This window comes from Poeciliopsis prolifica, unplaced genomic scaffold, assembly GCF_027474105.1.
Source record: "Poeciliopsis prolifica strain line A6 unplaced genomic scaffold, Auburn_PproV2 SCAFFOLD063, whole genome shotgun sequence".
NCBI classification, from domain to species: Eukaryota; Metazoa; Chordata; class Actinopteri; order Cyprinodontiformes; family Poeciliidae; genus Poeciliopsis; species Poeciliopsis prolifica.
Window position 1 is genome coordinate 1,481,087 of NW_026562438.1, and position 19,127 is coordinate 1,500,213.

Genomic DNA, 19,127 nt, shown 5'->3' on the forward strand with positions numbered 1-19,127 from the left:
CCGCCTCCAGAACCTGTGCTCCGGGTTCTGGTCCGGTTCTGGTTTGACCCAGTGTGTGTGTGTGCAGCTTTCCCAGAAACCAGCCCTGCAGTGAAGATGAGACCATGGTCCCGGTACTGACGTCCAGAAAAGCCTCAGAACTCCGGTTAATGAAGTAGCGTGCGTCCTGCAGGTGAGTCGACCCGATCGGGTCAGAACCAGTACATGTTCATGTGATCATTTCCCACAAAACTGGTGAAAACATGAAATAAACTCTGACTTCAAACATTTGGTTCTATAACTTTGTGAAACAAATGAATGTAATGTTGTTTACGTTTCTCTGGCTGTATGAATAATTATGACCCTCATGCCGATCCACCAGCCGCTGATCCGGTCCGGAACCGCGAGCTTCATCCGGTTTCAGCTCTTATCATGACCATCTCCATGGAAACCAGATCAACTGTGATCTTTATGGTTGTAGTTCCCTCACTGCTCTGTTTACTCAGACCGGATCTCATCAGAACCGCCTGAGAACCGGGTCAGGAGAAACGATTGGAGCATAAAAGCTCCAGAGCCTCTAGAACCAGGAACTGGACCGTCCAGTTGAATCAGGACTCCTGTTTTACAGTGAAAGCAGGTTCACAAAGAAACTTCATTTGGAGCTGAACTCTGAGAAAGAACCAAGGTTCTGATCCAGAATCAGGGCCAGGCTCAGTTCTGAAGAACCACGCCACAATATTACCAGAACAAAGGCGTATTATTATGAGAACCAACTGGCAAAGCCAGAGTAAATCCATGTGCTTTGGTGTCTTTGTTCAGAAGCAAAATGAAATTTCATTCCAGTGGAGCAAACAAAAGTCAGGGGAAGATGGGCAGCCGAAGCGGGAGGCTGTCGCCACAGGGCGCCGCCACCGCCATGGGGCGCCATCGCCGCTGCCACGGGGCGCCATCGCCGCTGCCACGGGGCGTCATCGCCGCTGCCACGGGGCGTCATCGCCGCCGCCACGGGACGGGGCGTCATCGCCGCTGCCACGGGGCGTCATCGCCGCCGCCACGGGACGGGGCGTCATCGCCGCCACGGGGCGTCATCGCCGCCGCCACGGGACGGGGCGTCATCGCCGCCGCCACGGGGCGCCATCGCCGCCGCCACGGGACGGGGCGTCATCGCTGTCGCCACGGGGCGCCATCGCCGCTGCCACGGGGCGTCATCGCCGCCGCCACGGGACGGGGCGTCATCGCCACCACGGGGCGTCATCGCCGCCGCCACGGGACGGGGCGTCATCGCCACCAGGGGCGCCATCGCCGCCGCCACGGGACGGGGCGTCATCGCCGCCGCCACAGGGCGCCATCGCCGCCGCCACGGGGCGCCATCGCCGCTGCCACGGGGCGCCATCGCCGCTGCCACGGGGCGTCATCGCCGCCGCCACAGGACGGGGCGTCATCGCCGCCACGGGGCGCCATCGCCGCCACGGGGCGCCGCCACAGGGCGCCATCATCGCCGCCACAGGGCGCCATCATCGCCGCCACAGTCTAGATAACAAATGAAAACATAAAGTCAGACATCGCTTGCAGTCTGTGCTGACATTAAGGACAGACGTTTTATCAGTCAGTGAGGCTGGAAAACAAGCAAATAAAAGAATCTGAGTCACACTGAACGTGTTGCGTTGCACTTTGGAATCGGTTTTAAAGTAACAAGGTATTTAAAACTTTAACATCAAATTCAAATTATTATCAGCATCAGGACTTTTAAAGACCAGATTTCTTGTTGCAGTTGCTGACTTCCTGTTGTGGTTGCTGACTTCCTGTTGTGGTTGCTGACTTCCTGTTGTGGTTGCTGACTTCCTGTTGTGGTTGCTGACTTCCTGTTGTAGTTGCTGACTTCCTGTTGTAGTTGCTGGCGGTTGCTGACTTCCTGTTGTAGTTGCTGGCGGTTGCTGACTTCCTGTTGTGGTTGCTGACTTCCTGTTGTGGTTGCTGACTTCCTGTTGTAGTTGCTGACTTCCTGTTGTGGTTGCTGACTTCCTGTTGTGGTTGCTGACTTCCTGTTGTGGTTGCTGACTTCCTCTGGCGGTTACTGTCTTGTAGGCGGACTTGCAGGCCGGTCTGACCCAGGAGGAAGTGACCCGGCGGAGGGTCTACCACGGCTGGAACGAGTTCGACATCAGTGAAGACGAGCCGCTATGGAGGAAGTACATCCCAGGTAACGGATGATGCTGCAGGGGGGCGGGGCATGTTGGGCTCCTACTTCCTGCTGAGGAGGACTAGAGGCTGCGGCAGCGATCATACTGGAGCCGATGTTCCAGCTGAACAGGAAGTGGCTCCAACATCCAGAAACTGGAAACGTTGGACTGTTTGTTCTGCTGCCGTCACTGTTTACACAAAAACAGAAAAGCTGCAGCTCACAAGCATCTGATTGGTCGGTTGCTTCTCTTCTGATTGGTCGGTTGCGTTGCTCTGAAACAGGAACCAGTGAATGAGGAAGTTTCGGTCTCCTCAGTCCATTGTGTCGGGCCGTTCCAGCTATAATGTTTATCACATCAGGGCCAGTGTTGTTCCGGACTGGGAACTGTTCCGGACTGGGAACTGTTCCGGACTGGGAACTGTTCCGGACTGGGAACTGTTCCGGACTGGGAACTGTTCCGGACTGGAACTGTTCCGGACTGGGAACTGTTCCTTGGAGCTTCATGATTCTCTGGGCTGGTTTCTGCTGACTCTCTTGTCGTCTGAGACAGACAGGATTCTGTGTGCCTGATGTGAAACCAGGCAGGTTTGGTTCTGACTGAACTTCAGACAGAGAGAAAAGCAGGATGTTTGGTTTTGCAGAGTCAGGTTTTTATTTTGGATGAAGGTTGTCGCTGCACGCCTGCTGAAGTTTGAATGTTTCTCTCAGCAGCAACTCTGGCTGTCATGTTGTTGTTGAAGGTCTTTAATCTCTCTTTGTTCCTCTGCAGTTCAAAGATCCTCTCATCCTGCTGCTGCTTGCCTCGGCCGTCATCAGCATCGCCATGCACCAGTTAGATGACGCCATCAGCATCACTGTGGTACGTTCAGCTAGAAGCAGCTGATCCCCTTTAAACCTCTGATCTGCAGCAGCTGGGAATCTCGCTGCTGTTGCAGCTTATGATTCTTCAAGTTCATACCATTTTGATTTTGACAGAATCAAAATGGCTTCCTCCCTCCAATGACCATTATTGTAACTGGGCTGCCTGGTATTTCTTTTTTCTTTTTATGGCTGTAAAATTCTCAGAAAATGTGCACTTAGTCTGTATCTTTGCTCTTTTTTTCCAGAACAACCTCAGTTGTAAGTGTCTGATAGTGACTTAACATTTCTGTCTGTCAAACATTTTGAACTGTTTACAAAAAAAAAAAAATCAAAAGGAAAGGTATTCCTTTTTTTGGAAGGTCAGGATTTTATTTTCATCATAATAAATACCTATTGAATAATTTCTGCAGAATCAAGACGAAGCTAACATTCAGCCAATGGTTGAGCAGCATTCATATGACCAGCTTGTACAAACATTTTACATAACCTGGTTCTCTGGTTATGTGTCTGGATCAGTCTGCTGGGTTTTCTGTTGGACATTTCCATCATTTTAAGCGCGATTTGAACTCGTCCTCTGCCGTCTTCTCCATTACAAGAAATGTAAATATTTTCTGTAATGTCTATGCAACACATGCGATGCACCGTGTGAATACGGATTTATGCTGCAGCGAAACCTTGTAATTGAAGCTCGTATCGCATATCGTACCGTGATGTATCGCATATGCCCCGAAAGTGCAATGTCTCAGCTTCTGTGCACTGTTGGATGTTTCCTGATCTGTTGAACTGTTCAGGAATCTCGGTACACAAGCCGAGTCCTGTTGGTTCTGCTTGGGTTGTGAAGGCTCCTCCAGCTTTGCTGATCGATGCTTCCTTCCTCTGTGTTGACAGGCCATCATCATCGTGGTGACGGTCGCCTTCGTGCAGGTGAGTCCCGCCGGTTCTGGGCGTGTTCACGAACCGTGATGAGAGCGGTCCAGAACCAGCCAGTTCACCAAAGAGCTTCATAGAACAAGCAGGGATGAAACTGCGAGGAGAAAATCAATTTATCGCAATAACGGGGCATAAACATTGCAGCTAGTCTTCATCGTTCTGTAGTGATTAAAAGTTGGCGTTGTTCTGGAAGCCAGCGCATCTGCTCGGTTACCATTATATTCACAATATACTGCGGCCTGGAGCCTCAGCAGCAGCCAGCATAGAGAAGTAACTTTTACTTTGTGAAGGTGGGAACATCCGCAAAAACACGCTGAGCCAGCGGGGCTACTGGCATGCTAGCGCCGAATGCTAACGCAGTACAACACTCTCAAAACGTCGTCTACATGAAACTGGTTAATGAAATGACAAATGTTGGATAATAAAGAGTTCATGGGAACAATAATCATGTGCCTGGTGACCTTATGGAATCAAACTAAAATAAGACGAAGAGTCTTTGCTGCTGTTGCCTTCTTCATGCATCTGTGGGAACTGGCACAGCGGCAACACCGCCTCCTTGTGGTGAAGGGTGACAATTCATCTTTGTCGCCCTTCATTTTTATCAATTTGTTACATAATGTATTCATATTAATGTGCTAATAAAGAGACAGATTTGTATTTTAGAAAATAGATTTAAAAAAATGTCTTATCGGAAATGGATTCATGTTCTTTCCTATTAACTTCAGATTTACCTGACAATAATCCTGAGTTGATCATCTGAGATGATGGACCAGTTGAGTCCAGCGGCTCTCAGTAATCCTCTCAGATGTTTGGGTCTGGAGTCTTTCCTGCCCCAGATGTAATTACTTCTCTCTCTGTCCCGGCTGCAGGAATACCGCTCAGAGAAATCGTTGGAGGAGCTGGGGAAGCTGGTCCCTCCAGAGTGTCACTGGTGAGGGTTCGCTCTCCTTCCTCTTCCTGCTGGCGGTTCCTTTCTGACTCAGTTTGTCCTCTCAGCATTAGGGATGGACAGTTGGAGCACCTGCTGGCCCGGGACCTGGTTCCTGGAGATACCGTGTGCCTGTCGGTGGGGGAACGAGTCCCTGCAGACCTGCGGCTGTATGAGGTGAGGACGCTGCTGCTTCGGTTCGTTTCCTCCTCGCCTGGCTCTCCGAGTAACCCCCACCCTCCTCCTGCAGGCGAGCGACCTGTCCATTGATGAGTCCAGCCTGACAGGGGAGACTCACCCCAGCTCCAAGTCTACGACCGCCCAGCCGCCCGCCTCCAATGGGAACATCGCCTCCCGCAGCAACATCGCCTTCATGGGGACGCTGGTTCGCTGCGGCAAAGCCAAGGTAGCACGACCTTGGACCTTGCCTCCACTTCCTCCTGTTCTGATGGAGGTTCTGAACCTGGATTTCTGATCCTCAGGGCATCGTCATCGGAACTGGAGAGAACTCTGAGTTCGGGGAGGTTTTCAAGATGATGCAGGCGGAGGAGGTGAGTTCTCCTGGTCCGAGAGACGGAGAGGAACATGTTGACCGGCGAAAGAGTTAGAAAATATCCAAATGAAAAACTGAAAGGTCTCTGAGGAATGTTGAGTTCACGATCCAAGATGGTTGCCACACATAAAATAATGAGGAAGCTGCAGAAAATCTCCTGAAACAACCGAGGAGCTTTAATAGAGACAGAAACAAGCAGAAATTCTGGTTTAAAAATGAGATCCAGCTTGGGATAATTATTTAAAAGGAAGAAATTTCCAGTTGCAGAAGACTGCGCGTCCAGCATGCGCTGTTTTCCGATTTCTCATCAATTGAATTTTTCTCGGTCAGAAGGAATAGGTCAACTCCACCGATGCAGCTTAGAAGGTTTATTGATGGAATAATGACAGATACATGGGAGATGATGGTACAGATGATGATGAGGTCGAAATAAAAACGAGGCGCTTATATTTGGTTTTTATGTATGTGTGCATTTCACATCAATGCAGAATGAAAATGGGCTGTAGTAACATAGGAATCCAATAGAGGGCACTATAACACCACACATTAATTATCGGTCAAATGCAATAAACGTGCAAAGGACAAAAATTTAGTCATATACTGCTATACTGTCAATATATCTGGTAAGTATAGCATAGAACTTAAGTAATAAGTAAACTCTTGCAAACACGAGGACCATTCACCTCCTGGGATGATAACCGACATAAACGCAAATATCAGCTAAGAAATGTAGACTTGCATAATAAAAACGCACACAGGTTTCATACACACAGGATTAAGGAAGGATTGATGGTGGATGCTATTTTTATGCCACTGAGCCACACAGAAGCACAGAAAACAACTTGCTCAGCTACGTGAAATTGGAACTACAAAATGAGGAGATGCATCATGGGTAATGTAGTGCTGAACGAAGGAACGGCCTTTTAACACCAGTCTTTGTTTGCTTTTATTTATCAAAAGGTTTCTCCTGATTTCCATTCATTACTGTTCTGACTGATGATGACGCCAGTTTGTGTGTTTGGAAGCCGAATGCTGCAGGAACACAATAAATGAAACCGGAGGAAGAAATCAGAACATTCTCCTTCTGGGAACTTTTGCAGTTTTTAAATTAAAGCTGCATGAAGATTGTCTTTGCCCTAAGAATGCAGTTAAATGATTAGAAATGAACAAACAGGAAGTAGTTGTGACTCCCTCCTGCAGGGGGAGCTGCTGGCCTTCTAGACACAGAACAGTTTGGTTTCCTCAAGTGTTTTGTGACCTTGTGGTGCCTTCTTCCTGTCTCCTGTTGCAGGCTCCTAAGACTCCCCTCCAGAAGAGCATGGACCTGCTTGGGAAGCAGCTGTCGCTTTACTCCTTCGGCATCATCGGTGAGCCGCTGGCCTTTGCAGACCCAGCTCTGCCTCGGCCTCTTCTTCATGCTCTTGTGCTCTGTGTGCCTTTGCAGGGGTCATCATGCTGGTGGGCTGGCTGCAGGGGAAGAGGATCTTGGACATGTTCACCATCGGCGTCAGGTATGTTCATGCTAAACTTGCTCTCCTCCGCGGTTGCGGCTGATTACGGAGACCGAGCCGGCGGCGGTTTGAGTGAATCAGTGAAGCATTTCTCCTGTGCTGCAGCCTGGCGGTGGCGGCCATCCCAGAGGGTCTGCCCATTGTGGTGACGGTGACGCTGGCGCTCGGCGTGATGCGCATGGTGAAGAAGAGAGCCATCGTCAAGAAGCTTCCCATTGTGGAGACTCTGAGTACGTAACGCCGAGGGAGGCGCCGAGGGAGGCGCCGCTGCATGTTTCCATGATAACGTTGTTCCTGTGGTTTCTGCTAGGCTGCTGCAACGTGATCTGCTCAGACAAGACGGGAACGCTGACCAAGAACGAGATGACTGTGACCCAGGTCTTCACCTCAGACGGACTCCATGCCGAGGTCTGAACCCGCAGGAACATCAGCCGCTGCTTTACACAGCAGATTTTTGCTGAACGGGTCAGTCGGGTTCTGGGTCAGGACAGGCGGCCTGGTTTCCGGTCTAACAGTTTGTATAGCAACACAGAGCTGGTGATGGGTCAGGTTAGTTTTCACCAGGAACCGACTGGTACCTCAATGTGGGTATCATGGGATTTCCAGTTAATTTGACTTTTTTTTGTATTTTTAAATTTAAAATTACATATTAACATGACTCCAATTTGTAACAAATCTATAAAATGAGGAATGACACACAAAGGTGTGATCATGTCTTATTGAATTGAATTGAGGTGTTGTACCCAGTTACACCACCAGGTGGCAATGCTGCTGCTCTCGGCCATGTTTTAGTCCGGGTTGATGACGTCCACTCAGCACGTGGAAATCATTCCCTTAAGGCAGGGGTCCCCGAGTGGGTCCTGGAGGGCCGGTATCCTGCGTGCTCTAGTCTCTCCTTGGTGGAACCAACAACCTGTTCAGAACGTCAATGTTCTTCTCTAACCAGCCATCATTGGACCCAGAGACAGACTGAACCGTGCGGGACGCCGTCCCTCTGGGACCCGTCATGCAGGACGCCGTCCCTCAGGGACCCGCTGGCTGTGCAGGACGCCGTCCCTCAGGGACCTGCTGGCTGTGCAGGACGCCGTCCCTCTGGGACCCGCCATGCAGGACGCCGTCCCTCAGGGACCCGCCATGCAGGACGCTGTCCCTCAGGGACCCGCTGGCTGTGCAGGACGCCGTCCCTCAGGGACCTGCTGGCTGTGCAGGACGCCGTCCCTCTGGGACCCGCCATGCAGGACGCTGTCCCTCAGGGACCCTGGCTGTGCAGGACGCCGTCCCTCTGGGACCCGCCATGCAGGACGCTGTCCCTCTGGGACCCGCCATGCAGGACGCCGTCCCTCAGGGACCCGCCATGCAGGACGCTGTCCCTCAGGGACCCGCTGGCTGTGCAGGACGCCGTCCCTCTGGGACCCGCCATGCAGGACGCCGTCCCTCAGGGACCCGCCATGCAGGACGCTGTCCCTCAGGGACCCGCTGGCTGTGCAGGACGCCGTCCCTCAGGGACCCGCCATGCAGGACGCTGTCCCTCAGGGACCCTGGCTGTGCAGGACGCCGTCCCTCGGGGACCCACCATGCAGGACGCCGTCCCTCAGGGACCCGCTGGCTGTGCAGGACGCCGTCCCTCTGGGACCCGCCATGCAGGACGCCGTCCCTCAGGGACCCGCCATGAGGGACGCCGTCCCTTGGGGACCCGCTGGCTGTGCAGGACGCCGTCCCTCAGGGACCCGCTGGCTGTGCAGGACGCTGTCCCTCGGGGACCCGCCATGCAGGACGCCGTCCCTCGGGGACCCACCATGCAGGACGCCGTCCCTCAGGGACCCGCTGGCTGTGCAGGACGCTGTCCCTCGGGGACCCGCCATGCAGGACGCCGTCCCTCGGGGACCCGCCATGCAGGACGCCGTCCCTCGGGACCCACCATGCAGGACGCCGTCCCTCGGGGACCCACCATGCAGGACGCCGTCCCTCGGGACCCGCCATGCAGGACGCTGTCCCTCAGGGACCCGCTGGCTGTGCAGGACGCCGTCCCTCAGGGACCCGCCATGCAGGACGCCGTCCCTTCGGGACCCTCTGGCTGCAGGACGCCGTCCTTCGGGGACCCACCATGCAGGACGCCGTCCCTCAGGGACCCGCCATGCAGGACGCCGTCCCTCAGGGACCCGCTGGCTGTGCAGGACGCTGTCCCTCGGGGACCCACCCATGCAGGACGCCGTCCCTCGGGGACCCACCATGCAGGACGCCGGCCCTCAGGGACCCACCATGCAGGACGCCGTCCTCAGGGACCCGCCATGCAGGACGCCGTCCCTCAGGGACCCGCCATGCAGGACGCCGTCCCTCGGGGACCCGCCATGCAGGACGCCGTCCCTCGGGACCCTCAGGCTGCAGGACGCCGTCCCTTGGGGACCCGCTGGCTGTGCAGGACGCCGTCCCTCAGGGACCCACCATGCAGGATGCCGTCCCTTGGGGACCCGCTGGCTGTGCAGGACGCCGTCCCTCGGGGACCCACCATGCAGGACCCGTCCCTCGGGGACCCGCCATGCAGGACGCCGTCCCTTCGGGACCCTCTGGCTGCAGGACGCCGTCCTTCGGGGACCCACCATGCAGGACGCCGGCCCTCAGGGACCCACCATGCAGGACGCCGTCCCTCAGGGACCCGCCATGCAGGACGCCGTCCCTCAGGGACCCGCTGGCTGTGCAGGACGCCGTCCCTCGGGGACCCACCATGCAGGACGCCGTCCCTCAGGGACCCGCTGGCTGTGCAGGACGCCGTCCCTCAGGGACCCGCCATGCAGGACGCCGTCCCTTCGGGACCCTCTGGCTGCAGGACGCCGTCCTTCGGGACCCTCTGGCTGTGCAGGACGCCGTCCCTTCGGGACCCTCTGGTTGCAGGACGCCGTCCTTCGGGGACCCACCATGCAGGACGCCGTCCCTCAGGGACCCGCTGGCTGTGCAGGACGCTGTCCCTCGGGGACCCACCATGCAGGACGCCGTCCCTCGGGGACCCGCTGGCTGTGCAGGACGCCGTCCCTCGGGGACCCACCATGCAGGACGCCGTCCCTTGGGGACCCTCTGGCTGCAGGACGCCCGTCCCTCGGGACCCGCTGGCTGTGGAGGACGCCGTCCCTCAGGGACCCACCATGCAGGACGCCGTCCCTCAGGGACCCACCATGCAGGACGCCGTCCCTCAGGGACCCGCCATGCAGGACGCCGTCCCTCAGGGACCCGCCATGCAGGACGCCGTCCTCAGGGACCCACCATGCAGGACGCCGTTCCTAGGGACCCGCCGTGGGGATCTCTGCCTTAAAGTTTTGTTCTTCCATCAACCAGTCTCATGTCGATGATGCTTTGAGAGTAAAATAACTTCTACTGTGTTAGCATTTTGACACTAGTAGTCCTGCTAGCTTAGCTGCTAACAGCTAAAGTATTAGCTATGACTGTATTGGCCTGATAGCTGCTACAGAGGTATAAAATCATGTATTTCAGTCAGAAATGAAGACATTCAGTGAGTAAAAAAATCTTAATTCTATTCAAAGTTCTTAATTTTATTTAAAGTAACAATTTGTTCATGGCAGTGGCGTTAGACCATCACTTTGGTGAAGGCAGACTAAAGAAGCTGTGCGGTTATTTAGTACTAAGCCTCATTTTTTGTAAAATAACAATTGGGGTCCAAGTTGATAAATGCAGTTCATGTGTTGACCTGGCAGTTGATCTGTTCCGCTGAACCAGGTGGACCAGAACATCTCTGGGTCCAGGAAACAGACGCTGGGGTTGTTTAACCCTGAGTGTTGTCTTGCAGGTGACAGGCGTGGGCTACAATGGGACCGGAGAGGTGCTGCTGGACGGAGAGGTGGTCCACGGCCTCGCCTGCCCTTCCATCAGTAAAGTTGTGGAGGTGAGAAAACCAGGTCTGCTTCTCTGCAGTTCTCATGTGAGACAGCAAAACGTTTTAGATGAGGCTCAAACCAAAGGGCTGATGCACCTGCTGCTGTTGCCAGGTGGGCTGGTGTGCAACGACTCAGTCATCAGGAACCAGAACCTGCTGGGGCGTCCCACAGAGGGCGCGCTCATCGCCCTCGCCATGAAAGTAAGCAGCAGCCGCTTCTTATCGCTTGGAACCAACTTCCTCCGATAAACACCAGACTCCAGAGTCCGATCATACGTCTGTGTCTCCTACACAGAACCAGCTTTTGTTTCAAAATGGAGCTAACCTTAACCCTAACCCTGAACCAACGGGCTTTGGTGCATCTTTCTGCTCGGTTCTGGTTCAAAGCTTGAACCTTCCTCTGACCATCAGCAGGAGCAGGTAGCAGAGGTCAGACATGACGCTAGTTTGTGTTTTCCTCAGATGGGTCTGGAGAGCGTTCAGCAGGAGTTCATCCGTCTGGAGGAGCATCCCTTCACCTCCGAGCAGAAATGGATGGCCGTTCGCTGCGTCCACCGCACACAGCAGGTACCGGCTAATATCTGTGACTCGGGTCTGGGACCTGGACTGATGTCTGCAGTGTGTCCTCTGCTGCTGTAGCTCCTCTCTGGTTCTCTGGTGCCCCCTGCAGGATAAAAGCGGAGTCTACTTCATGAAGGGTGCCTATGAGCAAGTGATCCGTTTCTGCAGCTGCTACAACAGCAGAGGCTCCAACCTTCCTCTGACCCAGCAGCAGAGGGAGCTCTACCAGCAGCAGATCAGCTACATGGGCACCTCAGGCCTCAGAGGTACCGATCAGAGACGAGATCAGGACGTTCTAACCTTTCATTGACCTCTCTCTGACCCTGTGTGACCTCTGTGTCTGCCACTCAGTTCTGGGGTTCGCCTCGGGTTCCCAGATGGGGAGCCTGACCTTCCTGGGCCTGGTGGGCATCATCGACCCGCCCAGGGAAGGGGTCAAAGAGGCCGTCGCTACGCTGCTCAACTCCGGGGTTGCCATCAAGATGATCACCGGAGACTCCCAGGAGACGGCCGTGTCGATAGGTCAGAGGTCACGCTGCTTACAGCAGCTTTAGTCTGACCTGAACTCACCTTTCGTTAGGCTGGAATGAAGCAAAGCGATTTTACTCCCTCCATCCCATTGAAGATGCTTTTACCGTGACTTCATAGTCAACTTCAATATTTATATATTTAGAAACCTGGAGGGATGAAATCAGGACCGTCAGAACCAGGAACTTCTCTTAAAGTTTCCCTTCTGTCCATCTGCTTCAGTTACACAAACTGAGCCAAGACCAAACCCCGCCATGACCTCTGACCCCAAACCAGAATCCCAACTTATTGTTTGACAGATATTTTTAAAAACTATCCCTGCAGAGGCAGAAGCCAGACCTCACAGTCCATGCAAAGTTCAAAATGTCTCATTTATTTCCAGAAATTACGGCACACATACACAGGTTTCTCTCAAATCGGATCCATTTACAGGTTAGCAGCAAACGACAGTGGACAGCGATCACAGCCCATCACCTGGAAAAATGGCCGGCTACAGAGCCAGAGGGTGAAACCAGGATGAGCCACATTAATACAACAAAACGTTCTCCGGTTTCTGGTTCTGGCTCAGTCCGTTTTAGACGAGGCCATTTATTTCTCTGGAACGCCTTGAGGAATGCTGGGAAAACACCAAACACCAGATCTCTATACAGGGCATTTAGACAGTATGATGTTACTGACAGGTGTGTGTGTGTGTGTGTGTGTGTGTGTGTGTGTGTGTGTGTGTGTGTGTGTGTGTGTGTGTGTGTGTGTGTGTGTGTGTGTGTGTGTGTGTGTTCGCACAGCGAACCGTCTGGGCCTCTTCTCCAAAGGATGCCAGTGTTTGTCAGGAGAGGAGGTGGATCATCTGGACCTACAGGAACTGTCCAACATCGTTCCTAGGGTGAACACACACACACACACACACTGCTGTGTCCACTTTCTGATCATCTCAGTGAAACTCAACCTGACTTGTTTTCTTCACAGGTGGGTGTGTTCTATCGGGCCAGCCCCAGACACAAGCTGAAGATTGTCAAGGTGAGTCTGACCTGGTTTCAAACTGGGCCACAGAACCAGAACTCATTCTGCTGGATTGGCTCCTGAACCGAAATGAATAGTTCTGGATCCTGCAGTCTCTCCAGAACCTCGGCGCTGTGGTGGCTATGACTGGCGACGGCGTGAACGACGCCGTGGCGCTGAAGGCGGCTGACATCGGAGTGGCGATGGGCCAGACTGGCACAGACGTCTGCAAGGAGGCGGCAGACATGATCCTGGTGGACGACGACTTCCAGACTATCATGTGAGTCCGCCACCAGGGGGAGCTGCTCCAGCTGATGGATACTGAAAAGGCTGGATCCAGAATGTTTGAATAAGATGCAAATTTCTGTTTTACTCTTCTACCCTTCAAATGATAAGATGTCCTTCGCTTCCAGGTCGGCTATTGAGGAAGGAAAAGGAATCTACAACAACATTAAGAACTTTGTCCGCTTCCAGCTGAGCACGTGAGTCACTGTTTCCTCTGCTTCCTGGTTTGAATGTGGTAAACGCAGCTTAACGCTGCCCCCTGCTGGTCACCAGGAGCATTGCAGCGCTGACGCTCATCTCCCTGGCAACGTTGATGAACTTCCCCAACCCTCTGAACGCCATGCAGATCCTGTGGATCAACATCATCATGGACGGACCGCCCCTCAGAGGTACAGGAGCATCATGGGAAATGGAGTCTTTTAACACTGTGATTTTTAGCTTTTTCTTTAACTTTCTGGAAATTGTTTCTCTTTAATATTTTTGTTGTTACATGTAACTTTTCTGTCTAATTATGGACAACATCAGCTAAATGTGGCCTCTGTATGCAGTTTGGGGGTGGAGCCTGTGGACCGTGATGTCATCAGGAAGCCGCCTCGCAACGTGAAGGACACCATCCTGACCCGCAGCCTGCTGGTCAAGGTTCTGGTGTCAGCCTTCATCATTGTCTGTGGGACACTGTTTGTCTTCTGGAGAGAGGTGCACCATCTTCCTGTTTGCTGGTTGTGCTGGATCTGTCTTGTGATTGGCTCTCCAGTCTGATCTGGTTCTGTGCTGTTTGGATTTCAGTTGCAGGACAACATGATCACTCCTCGAGACACCACCATGACTTTCACCTGCTTCGTTTTCTTCGACATGTTCAACGCTCTGAGCTCGCGCTCTCAGGTGAGACCCGGACCCGGTATCTGAACCAGAACCTCTGACTCTGGAGTTCTGATGAATGAACTGTGTCCTCAGACCCGCATGGTCCATGAGATGGGCCTGTGTAGCAACAGGCCATTCTGCTACGCCGTCCTGGCCTCCATCATGGGGCAACTGCTCGTCATCTACTTCCCTCCACTGCAGAGCATCTTCCAGACAGAGAGCCTCAGCATTCTGGGTGAGGTCCTGATCCCACACGCTCCTCCTGATCCCACACGCTCCTCCTGATCCCTCCTGATCCCACACGCTCCTCCTGATCCCTCCTGATCCCACCACATGTTGTGACACATTTAAAGCATGCTAAACTGTTCTCAAACTGGTTTTCTCAATCCGAAGGCCAAAAATATAACAACTCAGGGATTTTTAACATTTTAAGCCTGGGACACCCAAAAAAAAAAAAAGTAAAATATAAATATGTATTTAACGGATCATATTGCTGTCCATTCTATTCAAATGATGCCAAGGTAATGGGTTAATAATCCCATAATAACATTATGCCAGTAACAACAAAATCTTTTGTTTGGTATAACATTTTGCTATGTTTGTTATACCAAACATAACATTTTGTTATTTGGCATAAAATGCAAACTTTGTACATAATGAACAGATTTTTGTCCTCATTGAATGTCTTCATTTCTGACAGAAATACATTATTTTATGCCTCTGCAGCAGCTAACAGGCCAATAGAATCACTGCTAACAGTTTAGCAGTTAACTGCTAAACTAGCAGGGCTACTAGCATGCTAGTGCTGAAATGCTAACCCAGTAGAATAGTTATTTTCTCTCAAATCGTCTACATAAAACTGGTTGATGGGATAATAAATGGTGGACAATAAAGACTTTATGAAAATCTCATTCATGTGCTTAGTGGATGTTAACAACCTGGAATTAAACTTAAATAAGAGACAATCTTTTCTCTCTGGACCCTTCTTCACCTGTTTTTGAGAACTGGAAAAGCAGCAGCATCGCCACCCTGTGGTGTAACTTGGTAGTTTGTTACGTGTTTATGTGTATTGATAGAAAAACCTCTTCAATTAAAAAAGCCTCCATATTTAATTAAAATGCCTCAAAAAGTTGACAATGCTTAATGAAACGTTGTGGAACAACAACCTGCCAAAGGAGAGACGTTTGATTTTAAATTAGTTGATTTAAAGCCGTTATGTTGTGTGGAGCAAGAGAATTAAAAAAGTCCAAACCTTGTTAAAGAGAACAAAATCCAGCTTTTTTTCATCTGCGCAGTCGGAGAGCACAGCAGTTGCACTGTTCAGAAGAACTCAGGAAAACACCTCTGATATACGTCCACTGTCCTTCATACACTGATCTGATCCAAGAAGCACAAACATGTCTGAAGAAGCCTGTCAGATTATCACACACAGAGAAAAATGCAACCCTCAGTTAAAAGCAGGTTTTAAGCAGGCGGAGCATTCTGTGTCCGGTAATCGGCCCGCCGTCGGTTCTGGTCCGTCCCCTGTGAAGTAGAAACGATTTTCTCATCGCCTGTTGCTTCTGGCTCAGTCAGGCAAACTGGGAAGGCTAAAAGAGAAAACAACTCTGTAAATACCGTATTTTCCGCACTATAAGGCGCTACCTTATACATCCATTAGACAGTGCTGCGCTAAAGGGAATGTCAACAAAACAGTCAGATAGGTCAGTCAAACTTTATTGTGAATAAACAACTGTTTTATTATTTTCTCCGAGGTAAAGTATTCATATTTTTGTGACAGTTTATCTTTTAACAACAGCAAGGTATAACATATAGTGCAACATTTATATTATATAGTGGAGTGGAACGTTTCCTCCATTCAGTAAAAACGTAAAAAACATTCTGATGCTGTTACGGTAAATTAAACATTAGTGCAATCACAATATAGTAACACACGTAATAGTGCAAAGCAATAACAATAATAACTCAAATAATAACTCTAAAGCAATAGCATAATAGGCTATCTCAATGTTGTTCACGTTAATCCCCATATTAACAATATGACCAACCTTGTTCAACTGTAAACACACACAAAAAAACATGTGAAGCTCACGTTATCAGTTCATTCCTCGTCTACGAATCCCTCGAATTCTTCTTCTTCGGTGTCGGAATTGAACAGCTGGGCTAATGCGGCATCCAACACGCCCGGCTCCATCTCATCAAGGTCGTCATTCACCGAGTCAGTGTCTCTGTTGTTGTCTGTCAGTTCAGTGACAATTCCTGCCTTCTTGAGTCTGATATATCAGCCCAGGCATTTACGATCCACTGGCAGATAGTGGCGTATGTCGTCCGGCGCTGTCTCCCGTCTTGGTGAACGTGTGTTCGCCTTCTGTCATCCACTGCTCCCACGCAGTTCGCAGTCTCGCTTTGAAAGCTCTGTTGATGCCAACATCTAGCGGCTGGAGTTCTTTTGTCAATCCACCCGGAATGACGGCGACGCTTCACTTGCTTTTTGACGTTATCAGTGATATGTGAGCGCATGGAGTCGTAGATCAATAGGCACAGAGCTGTGTGAAAAAACCCACCCGGTCTCTTCACATAAATTTCTCTCAACCATTCACTCATCTTTTCTTCATCCATCCATCCCTTCGAGTTAGCTTTGATGACGACGCTGGCTGGAAGTTTTCTTTTGGCAAAGTCTTCCTCTTGAAGATAACCATGGGTGGAAGTTTCTGGCCATCAGCCTGGCAGGCGAGAACTACAGTGAAGGATGATTTCTCATTCCCTGTGGTGCGAACATTCACCTTACGTGCTCCAGTTTTATCCACAGTGCGGTTCACAGGAATATCAAAAGTAAGTGGAACCTCGTCCACATTGATGATATGCTCTGGCCGGATCTTTTTTTCAGTAATCTTGTTTCTGCAGTATGTGCGGAAATTGGCCAGCTTTTCTTGGTAGTCAGCTGGCAGTTGCTGTGAAACAGTAGTTTGTGTGCGGATGGAGAGATTACGTCTTTTCATAAACCGAAAACACCAAGAAGGACCGCCTCTAAATTCATTGATGTTAAGTTCGCGTGCTGGCGCTGTTGCCTTCAATCGAATAGTGATTGTACTGACACTTCTACCTGCTGCTCTCTGCTCAACAACCAACAGTTCAAGTTTGTCCTCTAACTGTGGCCATCTCGCTTTGTTCCCGCGGAAACTCTGTTTCGTCTTCTTTACTTGGCGCAGCTCATCCTCTTGCTTCCTCCACTTCCGCACCATTGATTCGTTAATGTTGAACTCTCTCGCTGCTGCTCTATTTCCGTGTTCTACTGCGTGACTGATCGCCCTGAGTTAAACTCTGCGTTGTAAGCGTGTCTCTTAGTAGGAGCCATTTCAGGGTCTTTACAAAAACACACAAATGGAAATGAAACGCCGTTTAATACAGCTATCCCAGTATGCACCGCGCTCTACTTCTTCTACGGGGAAAATGGAGTCGTCTTACCATAGTTGCCAGACCTGTTGCGGCTCAATATTGATCCACATATAATGCGCACCGGATTATAAGGCGCATGATCAGCTTTTGAAAAAATTTAAGGCTTTTAGTTTAAATTTAAAATTTAAAGCTTATAGTGAGGAAAATACGGTAAATTGATTAAATATTGTAAGATTAATACTGAATAAACGTCTAATAAAAGTAAACGCACTGTAAATATTTATATTTTCCACAGTTTTGATGGTTTTGTCTGGTTTTGATAATAGTTTCCATCCGTCCTGCAGACCTGCTGTTCCTGCTCAGCCTCACCTCCTCGGTGTGTGTGGTGTCAGAGGTCATCAAGAAGGTGGAGCGGTGTCGAGGAGCTGAGCGCCGCCCCCCCTCCGACTGCTCCCTGGAGGTATGACCCGCCCCGGTCTCTGGCTGCTGATTGGATGATTGGAGGAAGAGGACGTCGGGGTGATCTCACCTGGCAGCACTGACTTTTTTCCTGTGAGATCCTCCGACAGAGCGACGCTCCGGTCTGGGACTGGACGCAGCTCCTGCTTTATTGGACTGGGATTAAGAATTGGGAGGACTGGTTTGTAAAATGCTGCTTTGCTTTGAACCCGTTTGGTTCTGGTGGAGGTGTAACCGTTCAGTTTGGACTCTGAGCGACAAGTGGGGTCAAGGGTCAGGGTTTATTTAATTACTAGAACATTCCACTGGGATCTGATGCTGGGAAGCTGATTGGGACCAGTGAAGCTGGTCCTGAGCTCTGTGAACTGAGCTGGACCAGAACCGCTCGGATGTGGCTCCAGGTTCAAATCATTCCATGTTTTTAATTGGTGGGAATTTCTGCTGAAGCCCCGCCCCGTCTTTGGAGCTCCGCCTGTTTTTGGGTAATATTCCAGCTCTGTTTCTCGTTGCTCTGCTGGTTGTTCGGTTCTGATCCAGATAAATTATGGATCCGGATCCGTTCAGTACCGACACTACAGCTAGTTGAGTCACACTAAGGACCCGGAAGCCGGATCTTCCGGATCCGGGATTGGATTGTCAGAGCGCCAACAGCATACGGTTGAACTTCCACCAGGCTGGTCCGGTTTCTGTTCTGCTCACTCTGGCCCGCCGGGTCAGGAGCGGCTCCAGTTTATGAACATGTTCCTGATACCAAACCTGCGGCTCTTCAGGGTCCAAACAGCAACGCTTCCTCTTCTGGTGCCTTAGAAGCCCTGGACGGTCAGCGGACTTCCTGCTTCCTGTCCTGCTGTGGTCTGTAGAGAGGAGTCACCCCGGTGCATTCTGGGTAATCTGGGCCCATCCCTGTACGATTTTATTTATTTCTGAAAGTCTCTGCTGCTGTTTCCCAAAAACGAAGCTCCAGTTTCCTCTGGGCTGTTCCAGGCTCCTCCCCCTCCTGATCCTCCGGATAAACTCTGTTTACTTTTAGTTTGTCTAGTTTTCACCCTTTTAATATTTTTATGATCAGGCATACAAGCCAGAATAATCATTTAATTTATAAATAAATATTAATGCGGGACTTATTTTTATCTTGACTCGTCTCAGTGGAGAAAATATGGTGGAAGAAATAAACATATAATCCATAACATTCTGGATTCTTTCTTCGTTCTTTC

At 51.0% G+C, this 19,127-nt stretch overlaps 1 pseudogene; it reads left to right on the top strand.

Annotated features, from left to right (window-relative positions):
- The first annotated feature begins 86 nt into the window (after positions 1–86).
- Positions 87–19,102, top strand: LOC129380039 (calcium-transporting ATPase type 2C member 1-like; annotated as a pseudogene).
- Positions 19,103–19,127: the final 25 nt, after the last annotated feature.